The sequence below is a fragment of the Eriocheir sinensis genome, unplaced genomic scaffold (genome assembly GCF_024679095.1).
Source record: "Eriocheir sinensis breed Jianghai 21 unplaced genomic scaffold, ASM2467909v1 Scaffold467, whole genome shotgun sequence".
Lineage (NCBI taxonomy): Eukaryota > Metazoa > Arthropoda > Malacostraca > Decapoda > Varunidae > Eriocheir > Eriocheir sinensis.
Genome location: NW_026111795.1, coordinates 238696 through 256913, shown reverse-complemented (window position 1 = coordinate 256913; position 18218 = coordinate 238696).

Genomic DNA, 18218 nt, shown 5'->3' with positions numbered 1-18218 from the left:
AAAATCCAAAAAAAAAGATAAAACAAAAAAATACAAACCAACTCTACCAGAGAAAAAATCTAAAAAAAAGAATATAATACAAAAAAATACAAACCAACTCGACCAGAGCAAAAAATCGAAAAAAAAAGATAAAACAAAAAAATACAAACCAACTCGACCAGAGCAAAAAAAAAAAAAATGAACAACAACAAAAAAAAATCGACCAGAGCAAAAAATCCCCCAAAAATGTAAGACAAAAAAAAAAGAATAGAAACCAACTCGACCAGAGCAAAAAAAAAAAAAAAAAAAAAGACGAGGAAGAAAACGAAGAAGACGAAAAAGACAACGAAGAAGAAGAAGACGACGAAGAAGACGAAGAAGAAACGACGAAGAAGACATTGAAGACAAAGGAAAAGACGAAAATATAAAAGAGGAAAAAAAGGAGATGACAAGGACTATGTAAAAGATGAAGAAGGTAGAATGCTGTCCTTGGCTTAACTGTCTGGGTGGGATGCTGACTTGGCTTAACTGTCTGGGTGGGATGCTGTCCTTGGCTTAACTGTCTGGGTGGGATGCTGACCTTGGCTTAACTGTCTGGGTGGGATGCTGACCTTGGCTTAACTGTCTGGGTGGGATGCTGACCTTGGCTTAACTGTCTGGGTGGGATGCTGACCTTGGCTTAACTGTCTGGGTGGGATGCTGACCTTGGCTTAACTGTCTGGGTGGGATGCTGACTTGGCTTAACTGTCTGGGTGGGATGCTGTCCTTGGCTTAACTGTCTGGGTGGGATGCTGACCTTGGCTTAACTGTCTGGGTGGGATGCTGACCTTGGCTTAACTGTCTGGGTGGGATGCTGACCTTGGCTTAACTGTCTGGGTGGGATGCTGACCTTGGCTTAACTGTCTGGGTGGGATGCTGACCTTGGCTTAACTGTCTGGGTTGGATGCTGTCCTTGGCTTAACTGTCTGGGTGGGATGCTGACCTTGGCTTAACTGTCTGGGTGGGATGCTGACCTTGGCTTAACTGTCTGGGTGGGATGCTGACTTGGCTTAACTGTCTGGGTGGGATGCTGACTTGGCTTAACTGTCTGGGTGGGATGCTGACTTGGCTTAACTGTCTGGGTGGGATGCTGACCTTGGCTTAACTGTCTGGGTGGGATGCTGACCTTGGCTTAACTGTCTGGGTGGGATGCTGACCTTGGCTTAACTGTCTGGGTGGGATGATGACCTTGGCGTATCTGTCTGGGTGGGATGCTGATTTTGCTTAACTGTGTCTGGGGCTGTCTTGGTGGGATGCTGACCTTGGCTTAACTGTCTGGGTGGGATGCTGACCTTGGCTTAACTGTCTGGGTGGGATGCTGACCTTGGCTTAACTGTCTGGGTGGGATGCTGAAACTTGGCTTAACTGTCTGGGTGGGATGCTGACCTTGGCTTAACTGTCTGGGTGGGATGCTGACCTTGGCTTAACTGTATGGGTGGGATGCTAAACTTGGCATAGCTGTCTGGGTGGGATGCTGACCTTGGCTTAATTGTCTGGGTGTGATGCTGACCTTGGCTTAACTGTTTGGGTGGGATGCTGACCTTGGCTTAACTGTCTGGGTGGGATGCTGACCTTGGCTTAACTGTTTGGGTGGGATGCTGACCTTGGCTTAACTGTCTGGGTGGGATGCTGCTCTTGGCTTAATTGTCTGGGTGGGATGTTGATCTTGGCTTATATATCCGGGTCCGATGCGAGGTGGCGTCGTTCGATAGATAGGAGGAGGTGGTGGCGGGAGTGGCTTGCGAGGGACAGGAGAATGCAATGGCAGGGTTGGCGTGCGAGGGACAGGCGGTTACGGGGGTGACGTTCGAGGGAGAGTAGGAGGAGGAGGCGGGGGTGGCGTGCGAGGGAAATGCGAAGGCTGTGGCGGGGATAACGTTTGAGGGAAAGGAGTAGTCGGTGGCATGGGTGGCGTGCGAGTGAAAGGAGGAGGCGACGGCGGGGGTGTCGTGCGAGGGAAAGGAGGAGGCGGCGGCGGGGGTTTCGTGCGAGGGAAATGAGGAGTCTGTGGCGGGGATAACGTTTCAGGGAAAGGAGTAGTAGGTGGCATGGGTGGCGTGCGAGGGAAAGGAGGAGGCGGTGGCGGGGATAACGTTTGAGGGAAAGGAGTAGTCGGTGGCATGGGTGGCGTGCGAGAGAAAGGAGGAGGCGGCGGCGGGGTTGTCGTGCGAGGGAGAGGAGGAGGCGGCGGCGGGGGTGTCGTGCGAGGGAAACAAGGAGGCGGCGGCGGGGGTGTCGTGTGAGGGAAAGGAGGAGGCGGCGGTGGGGGTGTCGTGCAAGGGAAACGAGGAGGCGGCGGCGGGGGTGTCGTGCGAGGGAAAGGAGGAGGCTGCGGCGAAGGTGGCGTGGAATGGACTGGAGGAGGCGGTGGCAGGTTTTCCGTCTGAGAAACAGGAAGAAGCGGTGACGGGGGTTGCGTACGAAGGACAGGAGGAGGCGGTGGCCGGCGCGTCGTGCAAGGGAAAGGAGGAGGCAGTGGCTGGGGTGGCGTACGAATGACTAAAGGAGGCGGTGGTGCGGTCGGCGTGCGAGAGACAGGAGGAGGCGGCGGCGGTGGTGGCATGCGAAGGACAATAGAAGGCGGTGGCGGGGTTGGCGTGCGAAGGACAGGAGGAGGCGGTGGCGGGGGTGGCGTGCGTGGAACCATATGAGGCGATGGCGGGGTTAGCGTGCGATGAACAGGAGGAGGCGCCGCCGCTTGGGTGGCGGAGGTGTAGTGCGAGAATCAGGAGGACTCGGTGGCAGGGGTGGCGTGCGAATGACAAGAGGAGGCGGTGGCGCGGGTGACTCTCGAGGGACATTAGGAGGCGGTGGCGGGGATGGCGTTCGATAGATAGAAGGAGGCGGTGTCCTGATTGGCGTGCGAGTGACAGGGGGAGGTGGTGGCGAGGTTGGCGTTCGAGGGACAGGAGGAGGCGGTGGCGAGGTTGGCGTTCGAGGGACAGGAGGAGGCGGTGGCGAGGTTGGCGTTCGAGGGACAGGAGGAGGCGGTGGCGAGGTTGGCGTTCGAGGGACAGGAGGAGGCGGTGGCGAGGTTGGCGTTCGAGGGACAGGAGGAGGCGGTGGCGAGGTTGGCGTTCGAGGGACAGGAGGAGGCGGTGGCTAGGCTGGCGTTCGAGGGACAGGAGGAGGCTATGGAGAGGTTGGCGTGCGAGGGAGAAGAGGAGGCGGCGGCGGGGATTGCTTGCAAGGGAAATGAGGAGGCGGTGGCGTGGGTGGCGTTCGAGGGACAGGAGGAGGCGGTGGTGTCTGTTGTTGTGTGCGTGTACCCGGCGGTGGTGTTTGTTGTTGTGTGTGTGTGCCCGGCGGTGGTGTCTGTTGTTGTGTGTGTGTGCCCGGCGGTGGTGTCTGTTGTTGTGTGCGTGTGCCCGGCGGTGGTGTCTGTTGTTGTGTGTGTGTGCCCGGCGGTGGTGTCTGTTGTTGTGTTTGTGCCCGGCGGTGGTGTCTGTTGTTGTGTGTTTGTGCCCGGCGGTGGTGTCTGTTGTTGTGTGTGTGTGCCCGGCGGTGGTGTTTGTTGTTGTGTGTGTGTGCCCGGCGGTGGTGTCTGTTGTTGTGTGTGTGTGCCCGGCGGTGGTGTCTGTTGTTGTGTGTGTGTGCCCGGCGGTGGTGTCTGTTGTTGTGTGTGTGTCCCGGCGGTGGTGTTTGTTTTGTTGTGTGAGTGCCCGGCGGTGGTGTCTGTTGGTGTGTGTGTGTGCCCGGCGGGGGTGTCTGTTGTTGTGTGTGTGTGCCTGGCGGTGGTGTTTGTTGTTGTGTGTGTGTACCCGGCGGTGGTGTCTGTTGTTGTGTGTGTGCTTGGCGGTGGTGTTTGTTGTTGTGTGTGTGTGCCCGGCGGTGGTGTCTGTTGTTGTGTGTGTGTGCCTGGCGGTGGTGTTTGTTGTTGTGTGTGTGTGCCCGGCGGTGGTGTTTGTTGTTGTGTGTTTGTGCCCGGCGGTGTTTGTTGTTGTGTGTGTGCCCGGCGGTTCTGTCTGTTGTTGTGTGTGTGTGTGCCCGGCGGTGGTGTTTGTTGTTGTGTGTGTGTGTGCCCGGCGGTGGTGTTTGTTGTTGTGTGTGTGTTCGAACAGCGGTGGTGTTTGTTGTTGTGTGTGTGTGCCCGGCGGTGGTGTTTGTTGTTGTGTGTGTGTGCCCGGCGGTGGTGTCTGTTGTTGTATGTGTGTGCCCGGCGGTGGTGTATGTAGTTGTGTGTGTGTGCCCAGCGGTGGTGTTTGTTGTTGTGTGTGCCCGGCGGTGGTGTCTGTTGTTGTGTGTGTGCGCGGCGGTGGTGTCTGTTGTTGTGTGTTTGTGCCCGGCGGTGGTGTCTGTTGTTGTGTGTGTGGGCATCGGCGGTGGTGTTTGTTGTTGTGTGTGTGTGGCGGTGGTTTGTGTTTTTTGTTTGTTTGTGCCCGGCGGTGGTGTTTGTTGTTGTGTGTGTGTGCCCGGCGGTGGTGTCTGTTGTTGTGTGTGTGTGCCGGCGGTGGTGTCTGTTGTTGTGTGTGTGTGCCCGGTGATGGTGTTTGTTGTTGTGTGTGTGCTTGCCGGTGGTGTCTGTTGTTGTGTGTGTGCCCGGCGGTGGTGTCTGTTGTTGTGTGTTTGTGCCCGGCGGTGGTGTTTGTTGTTGTGTGTGTGTGCCCGGCGGTGGTGTCTGTTGTTGTGTGTCTGTGCCCGGCGGTGGTGTCTGTTGTTGTGTGTGTGTACCTCGGTGGTGTTTGTTGTTATGGGTGTGCCCGGCGGTGGTGTTTGTTGTTGTGTGCCCGGCGGTGGTGTTTGTTGTTGTGTGTGTTCCCTGCGGTGGTTTCTGGTGTTGTGAGTGTGTGTGGCGATGGTGTTAGTTGTTGTGTGTGCCCGGCGGTGGTGTTTGTTGTTGTGTGTGTGTGCCCGGCGGTGGTGTCTGTTGTTGTGTGTGTGTGCATGGCGGTGGTGTCTGTTATTGTGTGTGCGTGGTGGTGGTGTTTGTTGTTGTGTGTGTGTGCCCGGCGGTGGTGTTTGTTGTTGTGTGTGTGCCCGGCGGTGGTGTTTGTTGTTGTGTGTGTGTGCCCGGTGGTGTCTGTTGTTGTGTGTGTGCCCGGCGGTGGTGTTTGTTGTTGGGTGTGTGTGCTTGGCGGTGGTTTTTGTTGTTGAGTGTGTGCCCGGCGGTGGGGTGTGTTGTTGTGTGTGTGTGTGCCCGGCGGTGGTGTCTGTTGTTGTGTGTGTGTGCCCGGCGGTGGTGTTTGTTGTTGTGTGTGTGTGTGCTTGGCGGTGGTGTTTGTTGTTGTGTGTGTGTGCCCGGCGGTGGTGTTTGTTGTTGTGTGTGTGTGCACGGCGGTGGTGTTTGTTGTTGTGTGAGTGTGACCGGCGGTGGTGTGTGTTGTTGTGTGTGTGTGCTTGGCGGTGGTGTTTGTTGTTGTGTGTGTGCCCGGCGGTGGTGTTTGTTGTTGTGTGTGTGCCCGGCGGTGGTGTCTGTTGTTGTGTTTGTGCCCGGTGGTGTCTGTTGTTGTGTGTTTGCCCGGCGGTGGTGTCTGTTGTTGTGTGTGTGCCATTGGGTGGTGTCTGTTGTTGTGTGTTTGTGCCCGGCGGTGGTGTTTGTTGTTGTGTGTTTGTGCCCGGCGGTGGTGTCTGTTGTTGTGTGTGGGCCCGGCGGTGGTGTCTGTTGTTGTGTGTTTGCCCGGCGGTGGTGTTTGTTGTTGTGTGTTTGTGCCCGGCGGTGGTGTCTGTTGTTGTGTGTGTGTACCCGGCGGTGGTGTTTGTTGTTGTGTGTTTGTGCCCAGCGGTGGTGTCTGTTGTTGTGTGTGTGTGCCCGGCGGTGGTGTCTGTTGTTGTGTGTGTGTGCCCGGCGGTGGTGTCTGTTGTTGTGTGTGCCCGGCGGTGGTGTCTGTTGTTGTGTGTGTGTGCCCCGCGGTGGTGTCTGTTGTTGTGTGTTTGTGCCCGGCGGTGGTGTCTGTTGTTGTGTGTTTGTGCCCGGCGGTGGTGTCTGTTGTTGTGTGTTTGTGCCCGGCGGTGGTGTTTGTTTTTGTGTGTGTGCCCGGCGGTGGTGTCTGTTGTTGTGTGTGTACCCGGCGGTGGTGTTTGTTGTTGTGTGTTTGTGCCCGGCGGTGGTGTTTGTTGTTGTGTGTTTGTGCCCGGCGGTGGTGTTTGTTGTTGTGTGTGTTCCCGGCGGTGGTGTTTGTTGTTGTGTGTGTGTGCCCGGCGGTGGTGTTTGTTTTTGTGTGTGTGTGCCCGGCGGTGGTGTTTGTTGTTGTGTGTGTGTGCCCGGCGGTGGTGTTTGTTGTTGTGTGGTGTTTGTTGTTGTGTGTGTGTGCCCGGCGGTGGTGTTTGTTGTTGTGTGTGTGCCCGGCGGTGGTGTTTGTTGTTGTGTGTGTGTGCCCGGCGGTGGTGTTTGTTGTGTGTGTGTGCCCGGCGGTGGTGTCTGTTGTTGTGTGTGCGTGTGCCCGGCGGTGGTGTCTGTTGTTGTGTGTGTGTGCTTGGCGGTGGTGTTTGTTGTTGTGTGTGTGTTCCCGGCGGTGGTGTTTGTTGTTGTGTGTGTGTGCCCGGCGGTGGTGTTTGTTGTTGTGTGTGTGTCTGTTGTTGTGTGCGTGTGATCGGCGGTGGTGTTTGTTGTGTGTGTGTGCCCAGCGGTGGTGTTTGTTGTTGTGTGTGTGCCCGGCGGTGGTGTCTGTTGTTGTGTGTGTGTGTGCCCGGCGGTGGTGTCTGTTGTTGTGTGTGTGTGCCCGGCGGTGGTGTTTGTTGTTGTGTGTGTGTGCCCGGCGGTGGTGTTTGTTGTTGTGTGTGTGTACCCGGCGGTGGTGTTTGTTGTTGTGTGTGTGTGCCCGGCGGTGGTGTTTGTTGTTGTGTGTGTGCCCGGCGGTGGTGTTTGTTGTTGTGTGTGTGTACCCGGCGGTGGTGTTTGTTGTTGTGTGTGTGTGCGGCGGTGGTGTCTGTTGTTTGGGTTTGGGTGCTATAATAACTATAATAAATCTAATATATGCACTAATCTGGGCCTCTAGGAAGGTGAAGGTGTAGGAAGGTGGGACTCTCTGGCTCAGTGCTAAGGAATCATAAGGTGTCATGTGCTGCAGAGATGCTTGGAGGTGTTATAACTATGATAGGTAAATATTGGACTGCACTAATCTGACCCTTTAGGAAGGTGGCACTCTTGCGCAGTGCTTGGGAATCAGAAGGTGTCATCTGCTGCAGAAAGGCTTGGAGGTGTTATAACTATGCCAGTAAAAGGCTGGACTGCACTAATCTGACCCTGTAGGAAGGTTGCACTCTCAAGGTTAGTTCTAGGGAATCAGAAGGTGTCATGTGCTGCAGAGAGGCTTGGAGGTGTTATAATTATGCTAGTGATAAGCTGGACTGCACAAATCTGACCCTGTAGGAAGGTGAAGGTTGAGGAAGAAGGCACTCTCAAGCTCAATGCTCGGGAATCGGAAGGTGTCATGTGCTGCAGAGTGGCTTGAAGGTGCTTTACCTATGCTCATGAATACTGGTCTGCACTAATCTGACCCTTTAAGAAGATGGCATATCCTGATTCAGTGCCAAGGAATTAGAATGTGTCAAGTGCTGCAGAGAGGTGTGAAGGTGTTATAATTATGCTAGTGAAAGGCTGGACTGCTCTACTTTGACCCTGTATGGAGGTTGCACTCTCTGGTTCAGTGCTAGGGAATCAAAAGGTGTCATGCGCTGCAAATAGACTTGGATGTGTTATGACCATGCTAGTGATATACTGGACTTCACTAATCTGACCCTGTAGAAAGTTGGCACTCTCTGGCTCAGTGCTAGGGAATCAGAAGGTGTCATGTGTTGCAGAGAGGCTTGGAGTTTTTATAACTATGCTACTGACAGACTTGACTGCACTAATCTGACCCTGTTGGATGGTGAATGTGTCGGAAGGTGGCATTCTCTGGCTCAGTGCAAGGGAATCAGAAGGTGTGATGTACTGCAGAGAAGCTTTGAGGTGTTATAACCATACGAGTGAAAGCCTGGACCGCACTTATCTGACCCCGTAGGAAGGTGGCATTCTCTGTCTCAGTGCTATGGAGTCAGGTCTCATGTGTTGCAGAGAGGTTTGGAGATGTTGTAACTTTGCTAGTGAAAGGCTGGACTGCACTAATCTTACCCTGTAGGGAGGTGAAGGTGTAAGGAGGTGGCACGCTCTGGCTCAGTGCTAAGGAATCATAAGGTGTAATGTGCTGCAGAGAGGCTTGAAGGTGTTATAACTATGATAGGTAAATATTGGACTGCACTAATCTGACCCTATAGGAAGGTGGCACGCTCTGGCTCAGTGCTAAGGAATCATAAGATGTAATGTGCTGCAGAGAGGCTTGAAGGTGTTATAACTATGATAGGTAAATATTGGACTGCACTAATCTGACCCTACAGGAAGGTGGCACGCTCTGGCTCAGTGCTAAGGAGTCATAAGGTGTAATGTGCTGCAGAGAGGCTTGGAGGTGTTATATCCATGCTAGTGAAAGGCTGGATTGCACTAGGCTGACCCTAGAGGAGGGTGAAGGTGTAGGAAGGTGGCACTCACAAGTTCAGTGCTAGGGAATCAGAAGGTGTCATGTGCTGCAGAGAGGCGTGGAGATGTTTTAACTATACTAGTGAAAGGCTGAACTGCACTAATCTGTCCATGTGGAAAGGTGAAGATGTAGGAAGGTGGCACTCTCAAGCTCTGTGCTTGGGAATCAAAAGGTGCCATTTGCTGCAGAGAGGCTTGGTGGTGTTATAACTAAACTAGTGAAAGGCAAAACTGCACTAATCTGACCCTGTAAGAAGGTGAAGGTGTAGTAAGGTGGCACTCTCAAGCTTTATGGTAGGGAATCAGAAGGAGTCATGTGCTGTAGAGAGGCTTGGGGGTGTTATAAATATGCTAGTGAAAGACTGGACTGCACTAACCTGGCCCTGTAGGACGGTGCAGCAGTAGGAAGGTGGCACTCTCTGGCTCATTGCAAGGAAATCCGGTGTCATGACCTGCAGAGAGCATTTGAGTTGTTATAACTATGCTAATGAAAAGCTGGACTACACTCATATGGCACTGTAGGTAGGTGGCACTCTCTGGCTCAGTGCTAAGGAATCAGAAGGTGTCACGTGCTGCAGAGAGTATTGGAGGTGTTATACCTATGCTAGTGAAAGGCTGGACTGCACAAATCTAACTCTGTAGGAAGGAGAAGGTTGAGGAAGGTGGCACTCTCAAGCTCAGTGCTAGGGAATTAGGTGTCATGTGCTGCTGAGAGGCTTGGAGGTGTTATAACTATGCTAATGAAAGGGTCGACTACACTAATCTGACCCTTTTGGAAAGTGGCACTCTCTGGCTCTGTGCTAGGGAATCAGAAGGTGTCATGTGCTACAGAGAGGCTTGGATGTCTTATAACCATGAATGTGAAAGGATGTACAGCACTAATCTGAACCAATAGGAAGGTGGCACTCTCAAGCTCTTTGCTTGGGAATCAGAAGGTGGCATGTGCTGCAGAGAAGCTTGGAGGTGTTATAACTATGCTAGTGAAAGGATGTACAGCACTAATCTGACTTAATAGGAAGGTGGCACTCTCAAGCTCTGTGCTAGGGAATCAGAAGGTGGTATGTGCTGCAGAGAGGCTTGGATGTGTTATAACTATGCATGTGAAAGGATGTACAGCACTAATCTGACCCAATAGGAAGGTGGCACTCTCAAGCTCGGTGCTAGGAAATCAGAAGGTGGCATGTGCTGCAGAGAGGCTTGGAGGTGTTATAACTATGCATATGAAAGGCTGGATTGATCTAATCTAATTTGTCCCTGAAGGAAGGTGAAGGTGTAGGAAGATGGCATTCTCTGGCTCAGTGCTAGGGAATCAGAAGGTCGTATGTGGTGCAGAGAGGCTTGGAGGTGTTTCAACTATTCTAGTGAAAGGCTCTATCCCACTAATCTGACCTTGTAGGAAGGGGGCACTTTCTGGCTCAGTGCGTAGGAATCAGAAGCTGTAATGTGCTGCATACAGGTTTGTAGGTGTTATAACTATGCTTAAGAAAGGCTGAACTGCACTAATATGACAGTGTGGGAAGGTGAAAGTGTAGGAGGGTGAAGCTCTGTGCTAGGGAATCAGAAGGTGTCATGTGCTGCAGAGAGGCATGGATGTGTTATAACTATGCTAGTGAAAAGATGTACAGCACTAATCTGACCCAATAGGAAGGTGACACTCTCAAGCGCTGTGCTAAGGAATCAGAAGGTGGCATGTGCTGCAGAGAGGCTTGTGAAAGGCTGGGCTGCACTAATTTGACACAGTAGGAGGGTTAAGGTGTAGGAAGGTGGCTCTGGCTTGGAGCTAGGGAATCAGTTGTCATGTGCCGCATAGAGGCTTCGAGGTGTTATAACTATGCTAGTGAAAGGCTGGACTGCACTAATCTGACCCTGTAGGAAAGTGACTCTGCAGGAAGGTGGCAATCTCGAACTCTTTGCTAGGGAGTCAGGTGTCATATGATGCAGAGAGGCATGGGGTTGTTATAACTATGCTAGTGAAAGGCTGTACTGCACTAGTCTGAGCCAGTAGGAAGGTGGCACTCTCAAGCTCAGTGCTAGGGAATCAGGTGTCATGTGCTGCAGAATGGCGTGGAGGTGTTATAACAATGCTACTGAAAGGCTGGACTGCACTAATCTGACCCTGTAGAAAGGTGAAGGCGTAGGAAGGTGGTACTCTCTGCCTTAGTGCTAGGGTGTCAGGAGGAGATATGTGCTGCAGAGTCTTGTAGGTGTTATAACTAAGCTAGTGAAAGGCTGGACTGCACTAATCTGACCCTGTAAGAAGGTAAAGGTGTAGGAATGTGGCACTCTGAAGGTCTGTGGTAGGGAATCAGAAGGTGTCATGTGCTGCAGAGCGGCTTGGAGGTGTTATAACTATTTTTTTTACAACAAATGATAATAAAAAAAGCCCGCTACTCGCTGCTCACAAAAAGAATCCAAAGAGGTGGCCGAAAGAGAGGTCAATTTCGGGAGAAGAGGTTTTCAAGTCGTAGGCAGGAGGACATACATAAGAAGTAGGATTGTTCCAGAGTTTACCCGCGTGAGAGATTAAAGAGTGATTATGCTGGTTAACTCTTGCATAAGGGGTTTGGTCAGTATAGGGATGACCATGAGTAGAAAGTCGGGTGCACCGGGGCCGCGGGATGGGGGGAGGCAAGCAGTTAGCAAGTTCAGAAGAGCAGTCAGCCTGAAAATATCGATAGAAGATAGAAAGGGAGGCAACATTGCGGCGGAAATTAAGAGGTCGAAGACTATCAGTATGAGGAGGAGAGCTGATGAGACGAAGAGCCTTAGACTCCACTCTGTCCAAGAGAGCTGTGTGAGTAGAGCCCCCCCACACATGAGATGCATACTCCATACGAGGTCGGACAATGCCACTGTATATGGATAGCATGTGTGCGGGGGAGAATAACTGGCGGAGACGATACAGAACGCCCAACTTTGAAGAAGTTGATTTAGTGAGAGACGAGATGTAAAGTTTTCAGTTAAGATTTTGAGTTGAGGATAGACCGAGGATGTTTAGTGTTGAAGATGGTGACAGCTGAGTGTTGTCGAATAATCGGGGGTAAGGGTGTTTGGAAGATTGCGTCGAGTTGATAAGTGGATAAATTGTGTTTTTGATGCATTATAGAGGCGGCGGCTGAACGGATAGCGAGACGGTCCCGCGTTTAGGAAGACACGAGTTCAATCCCCGACTGATGCCACCAAGCTAGGATTTTTCAGCGGCCGCCGACTGGCTTAAAACTACCCACATGCTGTCCAGAAGACCACCTATCAACCCGGACTCCAGATTCTAGGATTAAAGATGAGCTCCGGGAGGGCAGCATGAGCCAATGCAAGATGGCGCCACTATAAACACTCGCCTGTGCCAGAACGGGCTGGGCCGACCATCAGGACCCACTGGGAAGAGGCCTTGGACCGACCATCAGGATCCGGCAGGAAGAAGCCTACCGGCGCAATAGGCCGCGACGTAAAAAAAAAAAAAAAAAAGTGCACAAGGTTCCTTTTACCCCACTCGGAAATGTTAGTAAGGTCTGAGGTTAAGCGTTCTGCAGCCTCCAGCTTGGAGTCATGTAATTCCTGTTAAAAGAGTTCTCTATTGAAAGAAATTGAATAATGCAGAGTGGAGTCATCAGCGTATGAGTGGATAGGACAGTTTGTTATGGAAAGAAGATCATTGAAGAATAACAGGAGGAGAGTGGGTGATAGGACAGAGCCCTGTGGAACACCAATGTTAATAAGTTCCTGAGAACAGTGACCGTCTACCACCGCAGAGATAGAACGGCCGGAAAGTAGACTAGAGATAAAGGAACAGAGAGAAGGATAGAATCCGAAAGAGGTCAGTTTAGAAAGCAAAGACTTGTGCAAGACTCTATCGAGTGTTTTCGATATGTCTAGCGCAACATAGAAAGTTTCACCGAAACGGCTAAGAAAAGATGACCAAGAATCAGTTAAGAGAGCAAGAAGATCGCCAGTAGAACGCCCCATGTGGAACCCATACCGGCGGTCAGATAGAAGGTTAAAGTGGAAAGGTGCTTTTGAATCTTCCGGTTGAGATTGATTCAAAAGCTTTAGATAGACAGGAAAGTAAAGCTATAGGGCGGTAGTTTGAGGGATTGGAACGGTCACCCTTCCTAGGCACAGGCTGTGCGAAGGCGTACTTCAGCTGGAAGGAAAGGTAGATGTTGATAGGCAGAGGCGAGAGAGTTTGACCAGGTACTGTTTTAACGGACAATAGGAGACACTCTATCAGGTCCATAAACCTTCTGAGAGTTGAGGTCAGAGAGGGCATAGAAAACATCATTCCTAAAAATCCTAATAACAGGCATAAAGGAGTAGGAGGGGGGATGAGTAAGAGGAATATGTCCAAGATCACCCGCACTAATCTGACCCTATAGGAAAGTGTCACTCTAAAGCTCAGTGCTAGGGAATCAGAAGGTGTCATGTGCTGCAGAGAGGCTTGGAGGTGTTATAATTATGATAGTGAACGACTGGACTGCACTAATCTCGCCCTCTAGGAAGGTGAAGTTGTAGGAAGGTGGCACTCTTTGGCTCAGTGCTAGGGCATCAAAAGGTCGTATGAGCTGCAGAGAGGCTTGGAGGTTTTGTAACTATGCTAGTGAAAGGCTTGACTTCACTAATCTCATCCTGTAGGAAGCTGGCACTGCCTCAGTGCTAGGGAGTCACAAGGTGTCATTTGCTGGAGAGAGGCTTGGATGTGTTATAACTATGCTAGTGTAAGCTGGACTGCACTAATCTGACCAGGTACGAAGGTGATTGTGTAGGAAGGTGGCACTCTCTGGCTCAGGGCTAGTGAATCAAAAGTGAAGGTGTCATGTACTACATAGAGGCTTGGAGGTGTCATAACTATGCTAATGAAAGGCTGGACTGCACTTATCTGACCCTGTAGGAAAGTAAAGGTGTAGGAAGGTGGCACTTTCTGGCTCAGTGCTAGGGAATCAGGTGTCATGTGCTGCAGAGAGGCTTGGAGGTGTTATCCAGGCTGTTGTCCAGGCAGCTGTAAAATACCAAACACCTCCACCCTCTCTTCCTCATCACTAATCTCTTGCTCCTCATCATCCACGCTATTTACTCTGCCTCGCCGTGGACACATTACATTCGCCTGGTGTGGCCTTTACGACTGCACCTGAAGCATTCCCTATCCTTAAATGGGCACTCCGTTGCCTTGTGGTAACTACTGCCACACCGATTACAAGCTACACTACTACGTGCCCCCTCACGAGGCAAGTACTTGTTTTGCAGCCTGGCCTTGTCCCACCTGCTCGTTGGTTCTTTCTGGTCCCCGGGCTTCGTTCGCGGCGGCTCCACTCTGTTCACCTGGGCTTCTTTGTGCTCCCCTCCCAGCACCTTCGCCTCCGTGGTTGCTGCCTCCATCGATAATGCCAGTTTGCACGCTTTGTCCCAAGTTAAGTCGTCGCCCTCTCGTAACAGCCTCCGCCGGATCCGTTCGCTCGACACTCCACCGACGAATCTTTCTCGAAGCTGCTCTGTTAAGTTTGCCCCAAAGCTGCAGTTGGAAGCTTTCCTCTTCAGTTCTGCCACGTAATTGCTGATTGTCAGGGTTTCCCTTTGATTTTCAGAGTTGAATTTGAACCTTTCCACCACCACTGAAACTTTGGGCGCATAGTGCTGAGCAGCGAGACGAATCAATTCCTTCAGTGTCCTCTCAGAGGGTTTCCCCAGGGCGCACAGGTTCCTCAGTAATTGATACACCATCGGGCCGCAGACAGTCAGGAACAACGCCCGTTTCCGATTCTCCTCGGTGATATTACTGACCTCCAGGAACTCTTCGAACCTTTCTGTATAGGCCTCGAAATCTTCTCCCCTGAGTACTGCTCCACCGCTCCAATTATTGCTCCCATTCTCGTCCTCGGGGTTTCACTTGATTCCTTCAGAATCCCATCCTCGTCGCCACGTGTTGAGGAGTGAATGACACACACGAAGGAGCGGGGGTTGCGATGTATTCTATAAAGAGGCCAGACAGGGAATGTCCGATCCTCGGGCCTTGGCAGTACATGTATCCTCGGATTGCTGTTCCGAAGAGCTGCTCAGTGCTTCGGTGCCGCTGAGGTGTAATGACTATACAACAGCTGGACTGCAGCAATCTGACACTGTAGAAAGGTGGCACTATCTGGCTCATTCATAGGGAATCAGAAGGTGTCATGTGCTGCAGAGAGGCTTGGAGGTGTTATACCTATGCTAGTGAAAGGCTGGACAGCACTAATCTGACCTGTAGGAATGTGGCACTCTCTGGCTCAATGCTCAGGAAAAAGAAGGTGCCATGTGCTGCAATGAGGCTTGGAGGTGTTATAACTATGCTAGTGATTGGCTAGACTGCACTATTCTGACCCTGTAAAAAGGTGAAGGTGTAGGAAAGTGGCAGTCTCTGGCTCAGTGCTAGGGAATCAGAAGGTGCCATGTGCTGCAGAGAGGCTTGGAGGTGTTATATCTATGCTAGTGAAATGCTGGACTGCACTAATCTAGCCCTGTAGAAAAGTGGCACTCTCAAGCTCAGTGATAGGGAATCTGAAGGTGTCATGTGCTGCAGAGAGGCTTAGAGGTGTTATAACTATGATAGTGAACGACTGGACTGCACTAATCTGGCTATCTAGGAAGGTGGCACTCTTTGGCTCAAAGGGAATCAAAAGGTCGTATATGCTGCAGAGAGGCTTGGAGGTGTTACAGCTATGCTAGTGAAAGGCTGGACTGCACTAATCTGACGAAGGTGAAGGTGTAGGAAGGTGGGACTCTCTGGCTTAGTGCTAGGGAATCAGAATGTGTCATGTGCTGCAGAGAGACTTGGAGGTGTTATAATTATGCTGCTGAGAGGCTGGACTGTACTAATCTGACCCTGTACGAAAGTGAAGATGTAGGAAGGTGGCACTGCCAAGCACTGTGCTAGGAAATTAGAATGTGTCATGTGCGGCAGGGAGGCTTGGAGGTGATATAACTATGCTAGTGAAAGGCTGGACTGCACTTTTCTGAGGTTGTAGGAAGGTGAAGGTCTAGTAAGTTGGCACTATCTGGCTCTGTACGTGCTAAGGAATCAGAAGGTGTCATGTGCTACAGAGAGGCTTGAGAGGTGTTTAAACTAGGCTAGTGAAAGGCTGGACTGCACTATTTTGTCCCTGTAGGAAGGTGGCACTCTCTGGTTCAGTGCTAAGGAATCAGAAGGTGTCATGTGCTGCAGAGCGGCTTGGAAGTGTTATAACTATATTAGTGAAAGGATGGACTGCACTAATCTGACCCTGTAGGAAGTTGCAGGTGTAGAAAGGTCAATCTCAGTGCTAGGGAATCAGAAGGTGTCATGTGCTACAGAGTAGCTTGGAAGTTTTATAACTATGCTAGTGAAACGCTGGACTGCACTAATCTGACCCCTTAGGAAGGAGAAGGTGTAGGAAGATGGCACTCTCAAGGTCAGTGCTAGGGAATCAGAAGGTGTCATGTGCTACAGAGTAGCTTGGAAGTGTTATAACTATGCTAGTGAAACGCTGGACTGCACTAATCTGACCCCTTAGGAAGGAGAAGGTGTAGGAAGATGGCACTCTCAAGGTCAGTGCTAGGGAATCAGAAGATGTCATGTGCTGCAGAGAGGCTTGGAAGTGATATAAATATGATAGTGAAAGGCTGGACAACACTAATCTAACCTGTAAGAAGGTGGCACTCTCTGGCTCAGGGCTAGTGAATCAAAAGGTGTCATGTGGTGTAGAGAGGATTCGAGGTGTTATAACTATGCTAGCGAAAGGCTGGACTGCACTAATCTGACCCTGGAGGAAGGTGAAGGTGCAGGAAGGTGGCACTCTCTGGCTCAGTGATAAGGAAACAGAAGATGTCATGTGCTGCAGAGAGGCTTAGAGGTCTTATAACTATGTTAGTGAAAGACTTGACTACACTAATCTGTCACTGAAGGAATGTGAAGGTTTAGGAAGGTGGCACTCTCAAGCACAGTACTATGGAATTTCATGTGCTGCAGAAAGGCTTGGAGTGTTATAACTATTCTAGTGAAAGGCGAGACTGAACTAATCTCACCATGTAGGAAGGTGAAAGTGTTGGAAGGTGGCACTCTTTGGCTCAGTTTTATGGAATCAGAAGGTGGCATGTGGTGCAGAGAGGCTTGAAGGTGTTATAAATATGCTAGTGAAAGGCTGGACTGCTCTTATCTGTCCCTGTACGAAGGTTGCACTCTCTGCGCTAGTGCTGGGGAATCAAAAGTTGTCATGTACTGCAGAAAGGCTTGGAGGTGTTATAACTATGGTAATGAAAATCTAGACTGCACTAATCTGACCCTATACGAAGGTGGCACTCTCTGGCTCAGTGCTAGGGAATCAAAAGGTGTCATGTACTGCAGAAAGGCTTGGAGGTGTTATAACTATACTACTGAAAGGCTGGACTGCACTAATCTGACCCTGTAGGAAGGTGAAAGTGTAGGAAGGTGGTACTTTCAAGCTCAGTGGTCGGGCATCCGAAAGTGTCAAGTGCTGCAGAGGGCCTTGGAAGTGTTATAATTATGCTGGTGAAAGCTGGACTGCACCAATCTGATCCTGAAGGAAGGTGCAGGTGTCGGAAGGTGGCACTGTGAAGCTCTGTGCTAGGAAATCAGAAGGTGTCATGTGCTACATAGAGGCTTAGAGGCGTCATAACTATGCTAATGAAAGGCTGGACTGCACTTATATGACCCTGTAGGAAAGTAAAGGTGTAGGAAGGTGGCACTTTCTGGCTCAGTGCTAGGGAATCAGGTGTCATGTGCTGCAGAGAGGCTTGGAGGTGTTATAATTATTTTTATTGCTCCGGTAAGCTTCTTCCCGGTGGGGCCTGATGGTCTGCCCAGCTCATTCTGGCGCAGGCGAGTGTTTATAGTTGCACTATCTTGTGTTGACTGATGCTGTCCCCCGGAACTCATATTTGAGTTCCCTTTGGCGAGGTTATCTAGAGCCCTGGTTGATGGGTGGTCGTCAGGCCAGTCGGTGTGTAGTCTTAAGCCACTCGGCGGTGACTGAAAATCCTTAGCTGTGCGGCGGCTAGGATTCAAGGCCACGTCCATCCTGGAGCTCTTGAACGCTGGGGTGTAATGCTATCCTTTCAGTTACCGCCTCCCCAGTGCTAGTAAAATGCTGGACTGCATTAATCTGGCAATGTAGGAAGATGAAGGTGTAGGAAAGTGGCACTCTCTGGGTCTGTGCTAGGGAGTCAGAAGGTGTCATGTGCTGCAGAGAGGCTTGGAGTTGTTATAACTATGCTAGTGATAAGCTGGACAGCACTAATTTGACATTGAATGAAGGTGGCACTCACTGGCTCAGTGCAAGAGACTCAAAAGCTGTCTTGTGCTGCAGAGAGCCTTGGAGGTGTTATATCAATGATAGTGAAATGCTGGATTGCACTAGTCTGATCCTGTAGGAGAGTGGCACTATCAGGCTCAGTTTTTTTTTTTTTTTTGTTTTTGTTTACGTCGCTGCCTGTTGCGCCGGTAGGCATCTTCCTGGTGGGGCCTGATGGTCGGCCCAAGGCCCGTATCCTCGAGAGCTATTAACTTTTACTCTTAAAGTTACTATCAAAGTTAATAGTTTCAAATTATTAAGAGTAAAAGCTATCCTCGTCAACTTTGAGTGTAGGTATTAGCACATCCTGGCTACTATTATCTTCTTCTTCTTTATGGCGGGCTCGTTGCTAAGGACGCCTCCGTGCAAAACGTAAACATCCGACATGATTTAAGTATATATTTCAAAAGAAAAATAAAGAAAAGATGTATAAATGT